Source organism: Rhamphochromis sp. 'chilingali' (genome assembly GCF_963969265.1).
Source record: "Rhamphochromis sp. 'chilingali' genome assembly, chromosome: 1".
In the NCBI taxonomy this organism is placed as follows: domain Eukaryota; kingdom Metazoa; phylum Chordata; class Actinopteri; order Cichliformes; family Cichlidae; genus Rhamphochromis; species Rhamphochromis sp. 'chilingali'.
Genome location: NC_137929.1, coordinates 59,111,464 through 59,132,963, shown reverse-complemented (window position 1 = coordinate 59,132,963; position 21,500 = coordinate 59,111,464). Strand labels below are relative to the sequence as shown.

The window sequence follows — 21,500 nt, the reverse complement described above, 5'->3', positions numbered from 1 at the left end:
GTCTCATTGTGTTCCTGCAGAGTGACCTCAATTTAAATGCTGTTTTGTGGTGAGTATTATTTAGATACTGTAGTGGGATTAATTTATGTATTTCACTGTCAATTCCAAGAGTATTAAAGATAATTTTAAGATGAATCATTGTTATATATATATATATATATATATATATATATATATATATATATATATATATATATATATATATATATATATATATCCATCCATCCATTCGCTTCCGCTTATCCTTTTCAGGGTCGCGGGGGGCGCTGGAGCCTATCCCAGCTGTCATAGGGCGAGAGGCGGGATACACCCTGGACAGGTCGCCAGTCTGTCGCAGGGTCATGAATCACAAAAATGTTTGATGTCTGTTTATTTTCAGAGTTAAGAAGCAAATGTGTCATTCCTCTCTGTGGTGAAAATGAAATGACTGTTTTCCTAATAAATGATGTGAAGCATATGTATCAGTCTTTTAATCTTAATCCGATCAAGTCATGCAGTGATTCCTGCAGAGTGACCCTGAAAGAAATCAGTGGTCAAAGTGTGACTCTACTCAGACAGTGTGGCCTTAACTCCAATGTCAAGCTTCAGTTCATGGATAAGGTCTTTGGAAACTGCTGAACTTCTCTTCAGTGAATGGAGTACAGGACTGAGGTAAAACACCTCAGAGTGTGCTGAGGTAATTTCCACTTCACCACTGCTGTATACCTTTACTTGATGGATGACTCGTATAACTCTAGTTAGTGTGTCGTTAATAGACTGTTGACTTTCCTACACTCTAAAACATTCAGCTCACCCAGCTAAACAAGATTTTGTCTTCAGTTTTGATTTATTTCCAAGAACAATCTTGTGATACAGGTTTCATTGCACTCGTTTCACACCCAAGGACCAACTGAGTTTCATACCTCCAGATACTCTTCTGAGTTGAAGGATACTTTTCAGGTACAATAGCTTCCATCTAGCTAGTCTTCAAATTAAAAAGCAGACTTTCATTGTGCAGGTCCTTGTTTATTATTCTACGATGAGACATTTTAATAATTTCACTGCTGTAATTTCACTGTTGAACATTGTCTTGCTTGGGGTGATTCATTACTGATACAGCAGTGTTTTTTGTGTTATGTGTGTTATGTTGCACTTCAGAGAAGGGTTTGTCACCACATACTGGATTAAATGGGATTCCTGTTTTGTAATTTTGCAGTATATGGAACATACATATATTTGTTAAAGGAGTACAGTCCATCTGGAAGGTATTCAGAACACTCAACTGGTTCTGCATTATGTCATGGTACTGTCTTATTCCAAGATGAATTAAATTCATTTTCATCTCTACACACAATGCACTATAGTGACAAAGTCAGAAAAATATTTGTAATTGTTTCAAATGTATCAATTTTTTAAATATGAATATATACTAAAATATATTAACAGCCAAAGAGTTCAGTCTTTTTTTCATCAAATCAGTGAATGTTGTTTCTAATGGTCCACAAGTCCTTCAGCTGTCTTTTGTCAAACTGTAAACAGGCTATCATGTGTCTTTTACTGAGGAGGGGGTCCCATCTGACCTCTCTATGATACAGACCATGTTGGTGGAGAGCTTCAGAAATGGTTCCAATTCTGTCTATTAACTCTATATACAATTCCTTGGACTTCAAGGCTTGGTTTGTTTTCTGGCATGCACTATCAAGTATGGGACCTTATCAAATCACAATAAATCATAATACCTAATCACTCATAAATCATGTCCAGTCAAATGTATTTTCCACAGGTGGATTCTTATCAAGATGTGTGAAGATCTGACAGATGATCAATAAAACAGGAAGCAGCTAGCTCAGTTTTGAGTGTCACAGAAAGGGCTGCACATACTCCCCTGTCACATACTGTATGTTTCGGTTGATGAAAAATGCATTTGTCACAAAGGTCAGTCTGTAGACCAACAGATATACATATAATTAGAGAATAGCAAGATAAATACATGGACAGAAAATCTATTAAATGCATTTTATGGTTATCTCTGTGTTGCAGCGTCACTGTGGAATGGTGAACTTCGGTTAAAGCCTACGTTAAATCTTAGAGGCAACAGACAATTAAATATTAAAAAGAACATATTTATGTGCTTAAACTCAAATTTGTAAATTCAAAACACAGATTCCTCTGTCCTCTCAAATTTCAGGCGTATTTCAAAGCTTCCCTTTCTATTTAAAATTTTGGAAAATATTGTATTTGTTCAGCTGTAAATGGACACAATGTTCTTAAGAGGTTTCAGTCTGGTTTTAAAGCTCTTCACAGCCCTGAAACTGCACTTTTAAAAGTTCTTAACAATCTTTATTAGCCACTGACTCAGGAGACTCAGCGGTGCTTTTGCTTTTGAAGATGACAGCTGCCTTTGATACTGTTGATGACAGCATCTTGATCTCATGATTGGAGCATTGCGGCATCAAGCTCATTCCATTAGAGTGGTACAGGTCATACCTATCTGACAGGACTTCCTCTGTGAGCTTTGGAGATTTAGTTGTGGTGTCCCCCAGGGATACTGGGGCCAAATTTATTCTCTATTTATATAGGTTTGTTGTTAGAAAAGCACCATGTAATCGGTAGTGCAGGTCACAATTTTTTTAATGTCTTTCCCCTGGTCGTCACAAATCACCTCCCACACATTAGACACAAAACAGTCCTTAATAACCTCATCGCTCTCCTCTGACCATCTCTGCACTGTGCGGTTGATTTGTGGCTGTCAGCGCACTAAGGGTTTGTACACAGGGACAAGGTGCACCAGGCTGTGATCGGATCTTCCCAGAGCTGGATGTGATGAAATGTATGCCTCCTTTGTGCTGGCATATAGTAAGTCCAATGTTTTATTGTCTCTGGTGGGGCATGACACATACAGGGTGAAGGTGGGCAGTGTGGAGTCCAGAGATGCATGATTTTAGTCCCCTAATATTAGAACAAGGGCTCTCAGAGATTGCAATTGCAGTCTGCTGTTAGCTCGTCCATATTATTAGGGAGCAATCACACATTTCCCATGATTACAGAAGGGAGAGATGGTGTGTTTTGTCTCCCTTTCGGGTGACGACGCTCCCTCCCGGCACGACACCCCGTCTATTTCTCCTGATCTCGCTAGGGATGTCGGGTCTTTGAATTAAATTTATCAAATAAAGTTCCATTTAATTGTCTGGGTAACTGCAAATTATGACAAAGCAGTACTTTTGATTTCTGTACCTTAATGGCCACAATGGGCTTGCAATTGGCTTTAACACACACACACATAAATATATGCAAATATGGTCATAGGCATACATATATTTGTGTTACAGTTAACATTTTCTATCATAACAGACGCATTGCAGTGTGATTATAGGTATATTTTACAATAGTTTTATTAAATGAATCTTAAAAAGAATACCAATGCACCACTATCTTTGTCCAAATTGCCTACGGGTGATCGTGGCTCAAGAGTTGGCAGTTTGTCTTGTAATCGGAAGGTTGCCGGTTCGAGCCCTGGCTTGGCCAGTCTCGGTCGTTGTGTCCTTGGGCAAGACACTTCACCCGTTGCCTACTGGTGGTGGTCAGACGGCCTGGTGGCGCCAGTGTCTGGCAGCCTCGCCTCTGTCAGTGCGCCCCAGGGTGGCTGTGGCTACAATGTAGCTTACCATCACCTGTGTGTGGATGACTGGATGTGTAAAGTGCTTTGGGGTCCCTAGGGACTAATAAAGCACTGTACAAATACAGACCATTTAATAAAGAAAGAAGAAATCTTCAGAAGAAGGGGGCGGGCTTTACTTGCTGCCAAGACTGATCACATTCACATTAAAGAACTGTGACATCGAGACATCAAAGTAAGACTGTTTCAGCTGTAAGACCAGCAAACATCTGTCATTTACTGATTCCTTGGGACTGAAGTAAACAAAACATAATTACATATTGCATATGTAATTGCATATGCACATATTGCATACTCCAAGAGTTCACTTATTTGTTTTATCTCATTTCTCTTTTAATCCGTTAATCTGTTTTACCCTTATCATAATAATAATAATGGATTGGATTTATATAGCGCTTTTCTAGGCACCCAAAGCGCTTTACAATACCACTATTCATTCACTCTCACATTCATACACTGGTGGAGGCAAGCTACAGTTGTAGCCACAGCTGCCCTGGGGCAGACTGACAGAAGCGAGGCTGCCATATCGCGCCATCGGCCCCTCTGGCCAACACCAGTAGGCACTGGTAAAGTGTCTTGCCCAAGGACACAACGACCAGGACAGAGAGCCCAGGGATCGAACTGGCGACCTTCCGGTTACAGATGCGATTCCCAACCCCCTGAGCCACGGTCGCCCATCATACAGCATTTTAGCATCACATTCTATTTTGCCTGGTCTAAAGGTTAAATGCACTGTAAGAGGCTTTAAATCAAACAGAAACAGTTGTTCTGTGACACACACACCCACACACACACACACACACACACAATGACCTTTATGTAAATACAAGTTTTAAATAACAGCAATCCCAAAATAAATATTGAAAACTTTCCAAATGACAAAGTGCTCAGTGAGAGCTTCACTCTTTCACTCTCCCTCTCATTTCACGTTAAAAAAATCTTTTTTTTTCTCAAGTGGCTGATTTTCTTTTAAAAACATTACTAACATATTAGAAACCCCCTGAATAGTCGTGTAATAGATCAAAGACACAACTATTAGTCATCTCTGACACACAACCAGAAAACATGTCTTGACTGGAATGCAGTTCAGCAGGTTTTGCTTTAGTCAGAAAAACGTCAGCTAAAGATTCTACAACACATTTTAACACAAATGTATACTTAGACTCTATCTGAAGCCACAAAGCCACACAGACATAATGTCAATATAGCGAGATATATAGCTATTTATTTTCAGTTGGATTTTATTTTATTTTATTTTATTTAATAAAACAATAGTAAAACACTATGGATGGAGGTCTGAGGACTGTGATTGAAAATAAATTGAGTTCAACTGACTGGTGTGTAGGTCTATGTCTATGTTTGGATTATATTCATGTTTGTGGCTTTTAAGCAAATACATAACACTTCAAAAGGCCAATCTGTGTCTCACACCAGGAATGTAGTCATACAACCTCCTTTGGAGAAGGGAGGGACTGCTCTCTTTGAGTAACAAGGAAACAAAGTATTTGAAACAAAGTTCGGACTCTGTTTTTATAAAGCAGGAGGACGAAAACAAGGTGAGTTTTTTTGTGCATTAATGTGTTGTCAGAATGATTGGTTCCTGAATGGAAATAAGATATGAGTGTTTCTCAAGTTTGAACAAAAGCTCTAAAAAGCTCTTTTGGTCCATTTTGGTACTTGAGTTTGTGACACTAAAAAGAAATATGACACAAAAAAATAACTTTGGGTCAAATTGATGGGCAGGACATCATCATTCTTTTTCTGCCTCTCTGCTGTCTTTGTGAGGTGGAGGGTCTAATGGGTTTATTGTAGACTTGAATGTGTGTATCTCTGTGTGTTTATTCCTGTGTTGTATTTCCTGTTCTGCAAGTCATGGGTTTCTATATTTCTATGTTGAGGATTTTTGTCCCACACTCGCAGTCAGTGTTGCTGATTTTGCTCAAACTCTCTAAAGGTGTGAAGGAGTTTCCAGCATCCAGCAGTATGTCCATGAAGAATGATAATTCTGGAGATTGTCCTCCACTCTTCAGTCATGAACCTGGAACCTCAGGCACAACGTAAGAGACATCTTCTGCAGTAAACTGAACTGAAGATGATTTTGGATTTTATAGTCTTTCATATTATTTTAAAGGGGTTTGTGGGGGTCTATTTAGACAGAAGCCACTGCTGTTTGTTTTTACTATATGTTTCAGCTCTTCATACATTTTTTCCCTTGTAAAATAACTGATCTCATACCAGTACACTTATCCATCACCCCAACACCTTTCATACAAACATGCAGGTAGGTAGAATGATAAATCCTGGATCGACATTGGGAGTTGGTAACTACCTTCACATAATTCCTTATCCTGATTAAAAATGTTATAATTAGTGATTCCATTGGAATGACAAATGACTTCATAAAACTGAAAACCCAAAATGGAATCCCAAACTAAAGTTTCAATACTGATATAAATGGTTGACCCTGGTGCCAGCCTATCCCACAACAACTACAGTAGTTTTGAGAACATCCAGTGCTTCGCCCCTGTGAAATTGACACTATGGGAGGAGCAACTTAATGGCCAACATAAACAACATGCACATCAATAATGGTGTCATCATTCTATGTTTGTATTTCCAGACGTCAGCCACACAGAGCAGAGTTTCCAGGATCCAGCTCCATGTCCATGAAGAGTGACAACTCTAGAAATTATCCTCCACTCTTCAGTCATGAACCTGGAGCCTCAGGCAAAATGTAAGAGACTGCTTCTGCAGTAAACTGAATTTAAGATGATTTTGGATTTTACAGTCGTTCATATTATTTTAAAGGGGTTTGTGGGAGTGGAGTCACTGAATTATCATTAACCCCCTCAGGAGCAGGTTAAGTTTGAAATTACGGATCAGTATATATAAAATGACTGCTTATAGAAGAATTAATGCTCTCAAAATGAAACCATTCTTGAAAGATCAAGGCTGACGTCTATCTTCCATGATTATTGGCAGAATAGGTTAAATTTTATTAACATATCCACTTGTTTGCTAGTCATTCTGACCAAAACTCTTAACCATCTCACAGTTTCACCGATTTTTTTTTTCTTTTTCTCCACACATCTAGTCATACAGCAGCTGTGTTGCTCTTAGTCTTTACTGTGTGTTTCAGCTCTGGTTTTTTTGTTGTCGTTGACATTTTGTCATTTTTTCTTACTTTTGTAAAGTAACTGCTCTCATACCAGTACACTTATCCATCAACCCAACACCTTTCATAAAAATGCTGGTAGGTAGAATGATAAATCCTGGATGACATTGGGAGTTGGTAACTACCTTCACATAATTCCTTATCCTAATTAACAATGTTTGAATTAGTGATTCCATTGGAAGGACACAGGGCTTGCATATATAAAGCAGAAAACTCAAAATGGAATTCCAAACAAATCAACTAAAGTTTCATTAGTGATTTAAATGGATGGCCCTGAGTCCAGCCTGTCCTACAACAAGTACAGTAGTTTTGAGAACATTCAGTGATTCACTCCTGTGAAACTGACACTAAGAGAGAAGCTGCTTAATGGCCAACAAAAGGAACATCAACAACGGTGTCTTCATTCTAATCAAATCACTTTCATTGTCGCATCGCATTACTGGTACACTGGTGCAGCACAATTGAAATTCTTGTGTGCAAGCTTCACAAGCAACTAAAAACAAGAAACATAAGAAACAAGCAAAAAATAAGATCAGGGATTTGAGAGTTAGAAGAACAAATGTATGTACACTTAGAATATTGTATGCACATAAACATATGTATATATAAATATACATTGAGGCATGTGAAGGAATCTTTGCAAAGAAGCTTCATAGAAATTTGTTACTTGCTGTTCAGCCCCAAGCTAATAGGGGGGGCTCTTTATTAAACACTTGTTGATACTACAATGTGCTTCAAGGGTCAATAACAGCATAACAGAACTCACTTATGGTACTGGATTCTTTTTATAAAGCAATAACTGTCAGTGACTTTGTACCATAGTATAAACACAACATTAAAGATAACGGTTAAAAGTAACGTAACCATAAACAATAAAACAAGAAAATCTAAACAGCAGCACATGTCCCAAGGCATGATGGGAGAGAACTAGCTGCTCCCCCAACACACCACTATATATATATATATATATATATATATATATATATATATATATATATATATATATATATATATATATATATATATATATGTATATATATATATATATATATATATATATATATATATGTAGTCCCGATTCGTGATTGAGGTGAGGGACAAACGACCACAAGTCCAAGTGCGTCAAAGCAATGATTTTATTAAACACACGTGTGGAGGAAATACACCGTCACAATCCTCAGCATAAATCTTCCAAAACAGCATCGTTACAATGTTTTTATATGTCAGGGTATAACGCCCCCTCATGTGTCAAAGCAGATACATAACATGCATAAGTTACAGTAACCACAGCTCTTCTGTTGACAACCTTTGACATACACTCAAAAGGACATTTTCTCCGTCTCCACGCCAGGTGCTTCCTGTTGATCTTCTTATTCTCACTTATCTCTTGAACATCAGTAACACATTCTACAAAAACTGTCACTTATGCACAAAATGCAGTTACAAGCAAAATATGTCTGAACTCTTACCTAAAAATAAGTCTATATACTGTGTGTGTGTGCAGGCAAACTGTGTGTCTCAACCTCAGTGCACTCTGTCTCACCTCTCACCTTGCCAACTAAAGCTTATAACCTCTTACCAGACAGAAGGCCAACTCTTCTGTAAGGACATTTGCAATATGTGTAATAACATAACTGAAACTATATGTGTAATATATTGAATAAACGTTTTAATCAAATGCCACTACTCAAAGCTTAATAAAAAGGATATAAACGAATAAAAAGGATATGAATGAATAAACATGATATTAAAATGATATAATCCCCACAATATCTATGTGTGTGTGTGTGTGTGTGTGTGTGTGTGTGTGTGTGTGTGTGTGTGTGTGTGTGTGTGTGTGTGTGTGTGAGTGTATACATATATATACAATTTACAGAGGTCAGCAATATGAATGTTTGTGTTTCCAGACATCAGCAACGCAGTGCAGAGTTTCCAGGATCCAGCTCCATGTCCATGAAGAGTGACAACTCTAGAAATTATCCTCCACTCTTCAGTCATGAACCTGGAACCTCAGGCACAACGTAAGAGTTTGCTTCTGCAGTAAACTGAAATGAAGATGATTTTGGATTTTACAGTCTTTCATATTATTTTAAAGGGGTTTGTAGGAGTGGAGTCACTGAATTATCATTAACCCCCTCAGGAGCAGGTTAAGTTTGAAATTATGAATCAGTATATATAAAATGACTGCTTTTGGAAGAAGTATTGCTCTTGAAATTAAAGACACCGTTCTCTAATGATCAAGGCTTACTTCTGTCCTCCATGATTATTTTCAGAATAGGTTAAATTTTATTAACATATCAGCTGGTTTCAAGTCACTCTGAATAAAACTCTTAACCATCTCACAGCTTCACCTAAGTTTGTTTGTTTGTTTTCCCACACTTCTACTCACACAGCAGCTGTGTTGCTCTTAGTCTTTACTATGTGTTTTGCCTGTTTTTTTTTTCTTTTTTTGTCCTTGAAATTTTGTAATTTTTTCTTCTCTTGTAAAATAACTGTTTTCATAGAGTACACTTATATAGCAACCCAAAACCATTTACGTGAACATGCTGGTACAGTAGTTTTGAGAACATCCAGTGCTTCGCCCCTATGAAATTGACACTACAGTAAGAGAGAAGCTTCTTAATGGCCAACAGAAGGAACATGCATATCAATAATGGTGTCGTCATTCCATGTTTTTATTTCCAGACGTCAGCAACGGAATGGAGAGTTTCCAGGATCCAGCTCCATGTCCATGAAGAGTGACAACTCTAGAAATTATCCTCCACTCTTCAGTCATGAACCTGGAACCTCAGGCAAAATGTAAGAGACTGCTTCTGCAGTAAACTGAAGATGATTTCAGATTTTATAGTCTCTAATATTTATTTTACATGGTGTCAGCTCTCTCTTTGAGTATTACTTCCTGTTCCTATTACAATGCATAGTGGTATTTTTCTGCAGGTACTTTGTGTAGCAATTTAAATAAAAAAGTATAGATAATTGCTTATTTCCTAAGACAATCTTCAAGTGTTTTTTTTCCAAAACACAATTTCTGTAACAGTATTCACTGACTATGTCTTTTGGTGTTGTGTAATATAGCTTTGTTTTTAGCCGACTTCACAGTATGGTCTCTTCACCAGTCCCTCCTGTACTTTTCTGCCCAGTCTTTCAGATGTTTTGTTACTCCCCATTTATGAATAAAGATTCTTCCATTAAATGTAATAAATTTAAATGAAAACTAAATATACAATTTTTTAAAGATCTATGTAAAATGTTCTGTGATTTGGAGAAGAAAAGGCTAAAATTTATACTAGCTTGTTTCTAGTCTTTGTATTTGCAAGTTTCAACCAGCTCACATATTCATATAAAGTTGTTTTTTCAGCTCAATTTCCACTGACACAGCAATTGTGTTGCTGTCATTCTGCATTATGTTTCAACCTCCTAATATTTTTCCTATGAACTTTTGTAGTTTTATCTTCCTTCATACTCCATTCCCTACACCACACCTTTCATGTGAATGAGTTTGTAACATCGACTGAAGAACCCTGATTTAGCATAGCAACATGGTTAACCAGCTTTGCATGAGTACTTTTTGTGCTTACCAATGTAAGGATTAGCGAATGCAGGCGTAGGAAAGATATCTTCAATTTACAATAGAATAAACTATACAGAAATCAAAACTAATGAAAATCAACAAAAGATTCAAAAGTGATTTAAAAGAATCGTCCTAGGTACTTCAAACATCAAGTAAAATACTATTTGTCCAGAACTGAGTTGGTGGTCAGATCTCACCACAAAGAATTATTTTTTGCCTTTTTTTTACTAATTGATTTCACATTTGCCTCAAAGTTTATATTATTTCTGCAATTGGCAAAAAACAAAAAGTGATTTCCACAATAAACTACAACAAACCTTCTGGAGTTCAAAGATGAGAAGAAATTAAACATACTTAGGGAAACAGACTAGGTGTACAGTGAGAGAAATAAAGATTTTCTGGAAGCCAGTGCCACTAATAAACTTAGATATTTCTTTACTTTACTGCTTTTATTCGGTCAGAATAAATGGTTCTTGGTGTCCACAGAGAAAGAAAGAGGGCAGAGTTGCTGCCCTACTGTGCTTCGTGTCATGAAGTCCTGAAGGATTCATCAAGAAACTCCTCATGTCCCCAGTGTGGAGAAAGATCCAGAATCAGAGGTAATCTGCAGAGAGCCAATCAGCGAAGCTATGTACAAAGAAAGACCTGACATCTTTCTGCTAATGAACTCATTTTTGGAAAACTGGACTTCCTATTGTTTTGCTAAGACATTAAAGAGTTTTCTTGCTCTTTATTTTTCTTGTTTTTCTCACTGTCAACAGATCTGCGTCTGCAGAAAGTTTCTGATGCACTAAAGGTCAATCTGAGGAGAAGATGTGAACGTGTAACTGAAGGACCTGAAAAATCAGGAAGTGGAACCCTCCTCCACAGGATCTACACTGAGCTCTATATCATAGAGGGACAGAATAAATAATTTTGCTTCCAACATGAGGTGTGGCAGGTGGAGAGCACCTGTAAGAAGATCCCCTGTGAAACACCAATCAGCTGCCAGGACATATTTAAAACCTTTCCTGACCAACAGAGACCCATCAGAGTGGTTCTGACATATGGTGTTGCTGGCATTGGAAAAACCTTCTTGGTGCAGAAGTTCACTCTGGACTGGGCAGAGGGCTTAGAAAACCAACACATCAGTGCGGTGGTTCTGCTTTCATTCAGAGAGCTGAACTTGGTCAGAGATGAGCAGTACAGTCTCCTGGAGCTGATCCATGATTTCTATCCAACATTACAGAGCGTCACAGCAGAGAAGCTCACTGTGTGTAATCTTTTGTTCATCTTTGATGGCCTGGATGAAAGCAGACTTTTGTTGGATTTCACTAACAGGAAGCTTGTATCTGATGTCACACAGAAGTCCACCATCAGTGAGCTGCTGACAAATCTCATTGAGGGAAATCTGCTTCCATCTGCTCTCATCTGGATAACTTCCCGACCCGCAGCAGCCAGTCAGATTCCTCCTAAATGTGTTGACAGGATGACAGAAGTTCGAGGCTTCACTGATACTCAGAAGGAGGAGTACTTCAGGAGAAGATTCAGAGATGAAGCATTCTCCAGCAGAATTATCTCCCACTTGAAAACATCCAGGAGCCTTTACATTATGTGTGGGATCCCAGTTTACTGCTGGATCACTGCTACAGTTCTGGAGCACATGTTGACTACAGAGGAGAGAGCAGAGCTGCCCAAGACCCTGACTGACATGTACTCACACTTCCTGATGGTTCAGATAAAGAAAAATCACAAGTACCATACGGGGAAAGAGATGAGACGAATAGAGCTCAGCAGTGCTGACAGGGAGGTTCTTCTGAAGTTGGGGAAGCTAGCATTTGAACATCTGCAGAAAAAGAACATCCTGTTCTACCAAGAAGACTTGGAGCAGTGTGGTCTGGATGTCACAGAGGCCTCGGTGTACTCAGGAGTTTGTACAGAGATCTTCAAAAGAGAGTCTGTGATCTTCCAGAAACCAGTTTACTGCTTTGTTCATCTGAGCATTCAGGAGTTTCTGGCTGCTGTCTACATGTTCCACTGTTACACCAACAGGAAGACAGAGGTGCTGCAGGATTTCCTGAGTGAGGACATCTCATCTCTGGAAGATTTTCTGATAAGAGCCATGGAGAAATTCTTCCTAATAGAGAACGGCCACCTGGAACTGTTTGTTCGCTTCCTTCATAGCCTCTCCTTGAAGTCCAACCAGAGACTCTTAGGAGGTTTGCTGGGTCAGACAGAGTGCAGTACACAAATCATCCAGAGAGTCATCAACAACCTGAAGGAGATTAAAACTTATGACAAGTGTCCTAACAGAACTATCAACATTTTCCACTGTCTAATGGAGATGAATGATCTCTCAGTACATCAGGAGATCCAAGACTTCCTGAAGTCACAGAACAAATCAAAGAAGGAACTCTCTGGAATTCAGTGCTCGTGTCTGGCATATATGTTTCTCGTGTCAGATGTTTTGGATGAGTTGGACCTGGTGAACTACAATACATCACAGGAGGGACGGCAAAGACTAATTGCAGCTGTGAAGAACTGCAGAAAGGCTCGGTGAGTCCAGATGTGAATAACATTATAAATCACTGTACATTAGTAGGTTAGTTCTTAAATTATTCTGACTAAAACCTACTTGTTATTCTTATTACACTGTTCCAGTGATTCATCAGAGACATGAGATATCAGTTGCGGGGTGGTACAGAATAACTGTGACATATGACTGTTTTGTAAATACTTGTACAAAAAAAAAGAAAAAAAAAACACTTAAAGAATTGCCTGAATTTTAATATAAATAGTAATGTATACTTTCTTTCCTTTCTAAATTTGCACATGGGTTTTTGAACTTCATGATTTATTTTTGCATTTCAAGGTCTAGAAATAGTTCAATAAACATGTTTCTGGTTTTCACCATTAAAAAACTTACTTTTTAACCTCACAGATTTTTTGTTTTTTGTTTGGGATTTTAGGTCCAATATATTAACACTGTATTTCAAAATGGAAAAATTAAAAAAACTGTCTGTAAGGTCAGACATCTGAGGTTGTGTTGAAAAAAACTGAGTCCACTTAAAGTAAGCTAAATCATTTTTAAGGTAATAAAAAGGAAAAATCAAAAGTAGTCAGAAACATCCAGTTAAACCTTGACCACATAAGGTTAAGGAGTTGGTGCTAGATCACATTACACTGGATAACCACATGGAAGCCTGACTGGAACCCTTTGTCTGCACATTAAATAAAAAAAAAAAATAAAAAAAAAATTGTGGGTCTGACAGAGACTGAGGTAATTAACTTTTTGTGTCAAACAAACACTTCAGTGGAAACACTGATGTGAAGAGAAAGTGTCCAGTTGTTTTTTGACAAGTGCATGAAGTAAACATAATGTGACTTTTTCATAATGACATATTTTCTAACACATATGTCAACACAGACTTCATGATGTTTGGCTCTCAGAGAACCACTGTAAAACTCTGACCTCAGCTCTGATGTCCAACCCCTCCCATCTGAGAGAGCTGCACCTGAGTTCAATCAACCTGGAGGATTCAGCAGAGACACTGTTTGCTAGTCTTGGGCAACCAAACTGCAGACTGGAGACACTCAGGTCAGTTAACTGAATCTGTTGTTATTTCTCAAGGTCTTTCAATAGTTTTAACTACAAAGTTCAAACTATACCCATAACTATAAACTATAAAAGCACTTATAATAATGGAAAACCCTACACTAAGGTACAGCAATGTAATAATCTTCACCTCAACATTGCACCAGTAAGTAACGTGGGTCAGCTCTAGTCTGGTGTCCTAAGTGGGACAACTGGAAATGTGAAGGGCACAATGTGGGTAAGACAAAGACCAGAGTTTAGAGCAGCCGACTAATAGCCTGCAGGTTGCTGAGTTGAGTGCTGTTGCATAGCTAATGACATTGTAAACTTCCTAAACAGGACAGTGTGCTTTTAAGCACAGTAGGGCTATTCAGCATGGATGCTAAGTAAAGAAAATCCCAGGGTAAATGAAGTGATAAAGTTTCGCAACCCTTGCACTTGTTGAAGAACTCAAATTTGGATGCTTCATTCAATCTATTCAATCCACTTTCAGAATCAGATTGATGAAGTGAACATTGATATCACAGATATATTTTAATGTTCTTAAAGCATGGATTCTCCATGACATTTTAGGCTGTGCAAACTGTATGTTTTGTTATTATTTTTTATTTGTGCTAAAAAAAAAAAAAATCACAATGGGAAAAAACATAATTTAAAACCAGTATGGAGAACGTTTTTGTGTGTTCTTTTTCTTTTGATCTATTTACCATTTTTATGTTCTAGGAGTCTTGAAATGATTGTGAATCTTGTCAAAAAATGCTATGAGTGGCTGGCAATTCTCTCGCTATGGACAAAACACAAAAGCAATTCTAGCCAATTGGAGCTTGGTTATTTATAATCAGTCTAGAGAGGTGATTGTGCTGCTGAATGTTGCAAGTTGTTGCACTTAGCATTAATCCATTTGCTAAAGTCTGTAAATTAGATGCTTACTTGATTTTGTAAGCTTGTGTAATAAGTCTCTAGAAGCATTTGGTCCATCTGCAGACCAAATGCTTCTACTTGTCAGATTAAAACACAGAGGAGATCGGGCTTTTGCTGTGACTGCTCCGAAACTGTGGAAAAAACTGCCTTTACATATCACAACCTCGCCAACACGGATTCTTTTAAAACACGTCTAAAGACCCATTTTTACTCCTTGGCTTTCAAGTCAGTTTGAGGCTGTCATTATTTTATTCTTATAATTTTCTTATCCTTGACTTTACTTTCCTTTTAAATTTTATCTGATTATTCAGTTGTACAGTACTTTGATCAACAGTTGTTGTTTTTAAAGTAATATATAAATAAGATTGATTTGATTTGATTTATTCTGATATTAAAAAACAGTATTTAATCCAACATGCGATTAATGTGTTGGGATGAATAGGTGTTTGGATGGTATGCTGATAACTGGATGATAAATGCAGGAGACTGACATGATGATAATCATGTATTATGTTCAAAAAAACTAATTCATTAGGACATAATAATGCTAAGCTTAAAACATCAGATTACATTACCAATTATTTTTTCTACATGTTCTATTCTTTATTCAGATTTGAGAATTGCAGTTTGTCAGAGATCAGCTGTGCTGCTCTGGTCCGGGCTCTGAAGTCCAACCCCCCCTATCTGAAACATGTGGCTCTAATAGGAGACAACCTGCAGGAATCAGGAATGAAACAACTGTGTGATTACCTGGAGAGTCCACACTGTAGACTGGAGACCTTAAGGTCAGTTAACTCCACAACTGAGGAACAAAAAACATTTCTTTAAATTTTGTTTATCAGTGCGACTATCATTCATTCTGAGTCTGCAGAGCAAACAAAGCAAAAGACTAAGGAGCACATGGTGCACATTAAACAATATTCACAGCATTTAGAATCTAATAATGCTGAATTGCACATTAAAAAATATGGTTCATCAAAATACAAGCCCGTTCAGATCCCTGTTGGCATGCATTTCACAAGGGCTATGGTTATGTGCTGGAAATGTTATTTCTAACACATTCATAATAGGAAGCTGCTCACTTCTTACTGGACCCACACCTCCCACAAGTGGCAGATCAGAAACAGTGTAACACAAAAAGTGAGTTTATTTCAAAGGCAAATCCTGCTAGTGGCTTTGTATATAGTGCTTTTTAATATTATTTGTTTAGTATTACTTCTTTTTCTGCATCTTTTCTGGACAAGGCTGTCATATAACAAAGGTTTAACATTTCATTTTCTTGCAAGCTTTTCTTGATCCTATCACACCGTGTTCCTACAGGTTGACCTCTACTTTGCTTTAGATGCTGTACTGGGGTGAGTATTGCTCAGATCTTTTAGTGGGATTAATTTATGTATTTTCACTTTCATAGTAATTTTAGGATAACTCTTTTTAATTATAAATATCATTCCAAGGTCTAATATATAATTGATACCTTGCATTAGTGTGGATGCTTTCTTTTCTGCACAAAGCTTTCGAAGACTGGTTTTCTTTGATGGATCTATGCAAGATTTCACTATTTGGTGAATATAACTCAAAAGACTTCATTCTCTTCATTAATTGGTAATTGCTTCTATTGGTATTAGTGAGTTTTCAGTCTGCATTGACTGTAGCTGTTTAAATCCTTCTTTGTGGTGTTCTCAAAAACGTTATTTTCAATGATGATGTTTTAAATGCACCCCATCAGTGTGTGAATAAAAATACAGTAAAACTTTTGGTGTCCTTTAAGGAAGTGAAGAGTACGCAACAATCATTTTAAGACAAATCTTTTACTTTTGAACAGATCGAGGCACGCAGTGACGTCTGCAGAGTGATTCTGTAAGTCAAAGACTGACTCTACCCAGACTTCCTGAATCTGTTCCAGAAGGTACAAAGACAGTGTGGCCTTGACTTCAGTGTCAAGCTTTGACTTATTGATACGCGTTTGAGAAACTACTGAAATTCTCTTCAGTGGATGGATTACAAGACAGAGGGGAAATACTTTGACCCCAGACTGTGCCAGTGTCATTTTCACTTCAGCTGCTGCTGTTTGCCTTTACTTTCTGGATGACTCTAATAACTCCAGTGGATGTGTCAATACTGGCATACTCACATTCCTAGAAATAAGGACTGTGCCTTGAAGAGTCATTAAACTTTGGATTAAGTGCTGGAATATGTTATTTGCACTACTGATCACTTATTTTTTGCCTCTCTCCTGAGTTGAATGTTGCTTTTGAAGTACTATGGCTGCTCTCTAGCTGGTCTTGGAGCTAAAAGCCAGGCATTGCTTGGCCAGTCCTACTTTATTATTTTGCTATGGAACTTTGTAGTAATTTTAATGTTGCATGTTTATGGTGTTCTCTAGAGCTCCAGCAGTGTGTTTTTCAGTGCTGTGTTATATTACAGTTCAATCAAGTTTGTGTCATGTTGAAGTGGCAATTCAGTTTTGTAATCGTGCAACAAACAGAAAATACAGGTACTTGGTTAAAGAAGTATTGTGCAGTAAAAAATAAAGTATTCACACCACTTAAGTTGTTCTACATTTTGCCATGTTAGCCTGGGGCAGTAGGGTGGTTAGCATTATTATCTTACAGAAGGTCTATCATGTCATGTGACCCTTCTGTCTGGAGTTTGCGCGTTTCTCCCACAGTCAAAAGATTTGCAATTAGTGGGGTTCGGTTTATTGGTGTGAATGTAAGTGTGAATGGTTGTCTGTGTTAGCCATGCAACAGACTGGCGATGTAGCCAGGGTGTACCCTGCCTTTCGCCCCAATGCAGCTGGGATAGGCCCTGTGCAATGCTGATTATGATAAGTGGAAGAGAATGGATCAATGTAATCCTGTCTACAATTACAACTACTTCGTAGCTAGATTTGTGCTGTGACATACACTGTCAAACATGGGAACCTATCAAATCATAATAAATCATACCATTTCTAATAAACTGAATTTACCACAGGTGGACTCCAAGTTGTAGGAACAGCTGGCAGGTGATCACCAGAAACAGGGTGCAGCTGAGCTCAATTCTGAGTGTCATGGTAAAAACTGTAAATACTTCAATATTTGAATACATGTTTTATTTTAGGAACACAAACACACACACACACACACACACACACACACACACACATATACATGTGCAACAATTTCAAGAATGTTTTCGCTTGAATTTTTTCTCCCGTTGTCAATAGTGTGTAGAATTTTAAGGTGAAAAATGAATTCAGTGGAACAGAAGGAAATCCATCACTAAATCTTTTTTGCGGTAATGAGGCATTCAGGACTCTCTGCAGATTATTTTAACTGTGGACTTGAGCAAAATCAACAGAGGAAACTCACTTGATGTTAAATATCTCTGCTCTGAACTTAAACTTTTTGTGTTCACTCGACCAAGACTAAAAGGAAGCTGGCTACACTACACAGCTGCTCTGAAAGGACTGCAGTCCCTGCTGCTCTTTATACTGGATTTCCTGCATCAGGAGCTGCTCTGAGAACAGCTCCACTGTCACACAGTGTAGAGTCCAGCATCATCCCCTTTGTGTCACTCAGAATCTGACAGAGGGTCATCGATGTATGTGGACTGCTCTGCTGCTCTGTCCTTCTCACACTCTTTGTAGACACACTCAGACTCCTCCACACCTTCTCTTTCACACCCATATCCTCCACCTCTATTTTTACTTCATCTTTTAATTCAATTAAATATTCCAAAGCCAGAATGATTCTGCAGATTATTGCTATTCATGACACAACAACATATACAATCATGTAAAGAACGCAAAAGTGCTTCACTGTCTGTGAACTATTGTAAAAGCGGCAGATACTACTGCATTGCTTTGTGTTGCAGCACCACCCTGTGGAATGATGACAAATTTCAGTTGTTTTTTACTGAAACTGCAATAGAAAGATAGACCAATTCCACAAGAATTAAATAAAACATATACATATGGTTAAAGTCAGAGTTTTCTTCTTGCCTAATTGTGATTGACTCAAAGGTTTCTTAAAGGTGCCAGTTACCTCTCTTCACAGAGAAGTCGATCAAAAGATATGAACAACAACATGTGTTTGTCCCACATAACACATATAACAAAACTACTAAACACACAAATAAAAAAGCACATTTCACATATTTTCAGAAAGACTGAAACTAGTCAGCATGTGGCTAAAATGCAGCCTGTCCCTACCTCTAAGTGGTAATTTGTTAGAAATCAGCAGGTTTCACAGCTCCTTTGCTGTAACTTCTAGTTTCACCAGTAGGGGGCGTTTTTTTGTTTTTTAATTCCATTTCACACTATATGGTAGGGTGACAATATTTTGATTTCCAAAAAAAGAAGACACTTGGCCCAGTCATGAAGAACTTTGTGTCCTCGGGATTCCCATATACTTGTTTGGCGTTCACCTAGGGACCAATTTTGACCCGAGGACACCACAAGGGGTATACCTTAAAAACCTCTGGAATTAAATAAGGGCACAGAAATAAGGCCTCATCTGTATGAGAAAAATTACCAGTCCCAAGACTGTACGAGGGAAAATTCTTTTGCAGTTCGTCTGAAAAGCTGCAGTTGCGCTTTGGTATCTTTCAAACATCATCAGGCGCGCTGCATACGCTGTCTGTCCCGTTTGTAACAACCACTCACAAAGCAGCTGCTCGGGGATGATGTCACACATATGGGTCCTCTGCAGACCAATAGGAAAACCCTGACATTTTCATTAAACATGTATGATTTAATTTCTTTTATTAAATCATACATGTTAAATTTAAACATTGTGTGAATATTTGCTTAGTCATTCTCACGAAGCACTAAAGTTCTCAGACAAGATCTGGGCTCTGTGCCACTGTTGAATTCCCCGCCTGTACAAACATTGACAGCACATAAGCAGACACACACATGCACACACACAAAATCATTAGATTTGTCAGAAGATCAGGTATTAGAACCATTTCATTACATTAACTGTATTTCTCAGCCATCATCACTCAAACTTTGATTTAATTTTGATTAATAATACAAAATGATTTATTAGTAGCAAAAGCAGATATAGACTCTGTCATTTTAAACATAAAAGTCTGGATTTCAAACCCTTTTAGCCTGCAATGAGAATTAACCTGGTGAGAATTCAATTTTCCACGTCTCTAAATAAGAGGTCGACCTTGTTGTCAACATTTATGCTCATACACAGTGCTTATATTGCTGAATGTGTCAAAGTAATTTGTAATTGCATTTCTAAGAAAGTAAACGTAAGTTATGGTGTGTGACAGAAATGTTTGCAGTTACAACACATCTACACTGTTGATACAAAACCATGAATCCACTGTTAGGTGAGCTAGAGTTTGTACCGCTCTACTATGTACTATGTGCTATCAGAGCGCACTAATGTTGCCTGCATGGTACAGCTGAGATGTAATTATTTTCTGAAGTTATCTAACAACAGTTCCTACAGTCACAGGTTTGCATAGTTAAAACTGAGCACATGATCATGTGAACAGATCATAAAGTGTTCTCAGTCTCATCTTCTTCGCAGTGAATCATGAAGTGGACCTAAAGTGACTTACAGTTAGTGGTGGTCTGTTTGAAGCTGATGGTGACAAAAAAAAAGGCAAAACAAAAGATTTGTAGTGTACTTTAAGCAATGCATTATACATAAAAATAACAATGTGATATTATAGCAAAACTCACCTCCCCATTGGAACAGCACAAGAATATTTCCAAGCTTGAACTGTGCTGTACATTATTAAACAAAGTGTGTGTGTGGTTTTTGTTTAATTCTATATTATTTTTTATCTATTCTGCAAACATCAAGAAGTTACAATCAAAGAGACCAAACCATCGCCTCTTTGCTTCCTACCCTCAAGTACATTTTCACGGCTGTTACCGCCCAGCTCAGGGACAAAAGGAGATAACGCGAGAGACTGCCTCGGTCAGTGTCTGAGGTTCGGACTTTATTAACAGTGGCAAACACAAAACATAAAACAACAAAGCTGGAGCAATGTGTAGGCAAACAGCCAATGCACTTGTCACTACTAACACTCAGGCTGTGTACAACAAACAGTCTCTATGGCGTCCGACATGGAGGCAACTGGCAGGCTCAGGTGAAGGCGTCCCCCTTCACCTGGCACATCGTCCTCCTTTTAACAGCTGCACCGGCCCTTATCCGTCACACCATTGGCTCTCTTCTTAGCCCTGAACTCCAAGGTAGCCAGTCCTCTGCGAGCCCAGGACCACAGGAGCTTCCTTACTAGAGCCCACCTCCTCGTTCTCCGTCTTGGCCGTAAGAACAGCAAAGACAAACACTCTCTATCACACACAGAAACACAGCACAAGAAGATGCATTGCTGACCTTTTGTGATCCAGGTGGTGTATGTTCATTTTTCTTGCAGGTGTGACAGTTGGTGATATATTGTGCATTTATATTTTTACTCTATTCTTTTATTACATCTTCCCCTATGCCTCCCTATCCCCTCTTCTGTCTCTCCTGCCTTAGTCATTGTCATACTGTATACCACATACCAGATAACTGAAATAAAATAAATTGAAATGATGAAATGAACAGGTAAAAGAAATCTAAAGGAGCCTATAGAAAGTTTATAGAGC

At 38.1% G+C, this 21,500-nt stretch overlaps 1 long non-coding RNA gene and 1 pseudogene across 3 annotated transcripts in view; one reads left to right on the top strand and one right to left on the bottom strand.

Annotated features, from left to right (window-relative positions):
- LOC308402090 overlaps positions 1-21,500 on the bottom strand; it is a 78,134-nt gene that overhangs the window by 1,336 nt on the left and 55,298 nt on the right. The gene's annotated exons all lie outside the window — the stretch shown is intronic.
- On the top strand, positions 5,528-21,497 carry LOC308400332 (NLR family CARD domain-containing protein 3-like; annotated as a pseudogene). The gene is made up of 10 exons (XR_013974752.1): positions 5,528-5,712; positions 6,276-6,389; positions 8,738-8,851; positions 9,516-9,629; positions 10,888-11,000; positions 11,163-12,936; positions 13,808-13,978; positions 15,508-15,681; positions 16,217-16,498; positions 16,719-21,497. The product of XR_013974752.1 is annotated as an NLR family CARD domain-containing protein 3-like (transcript).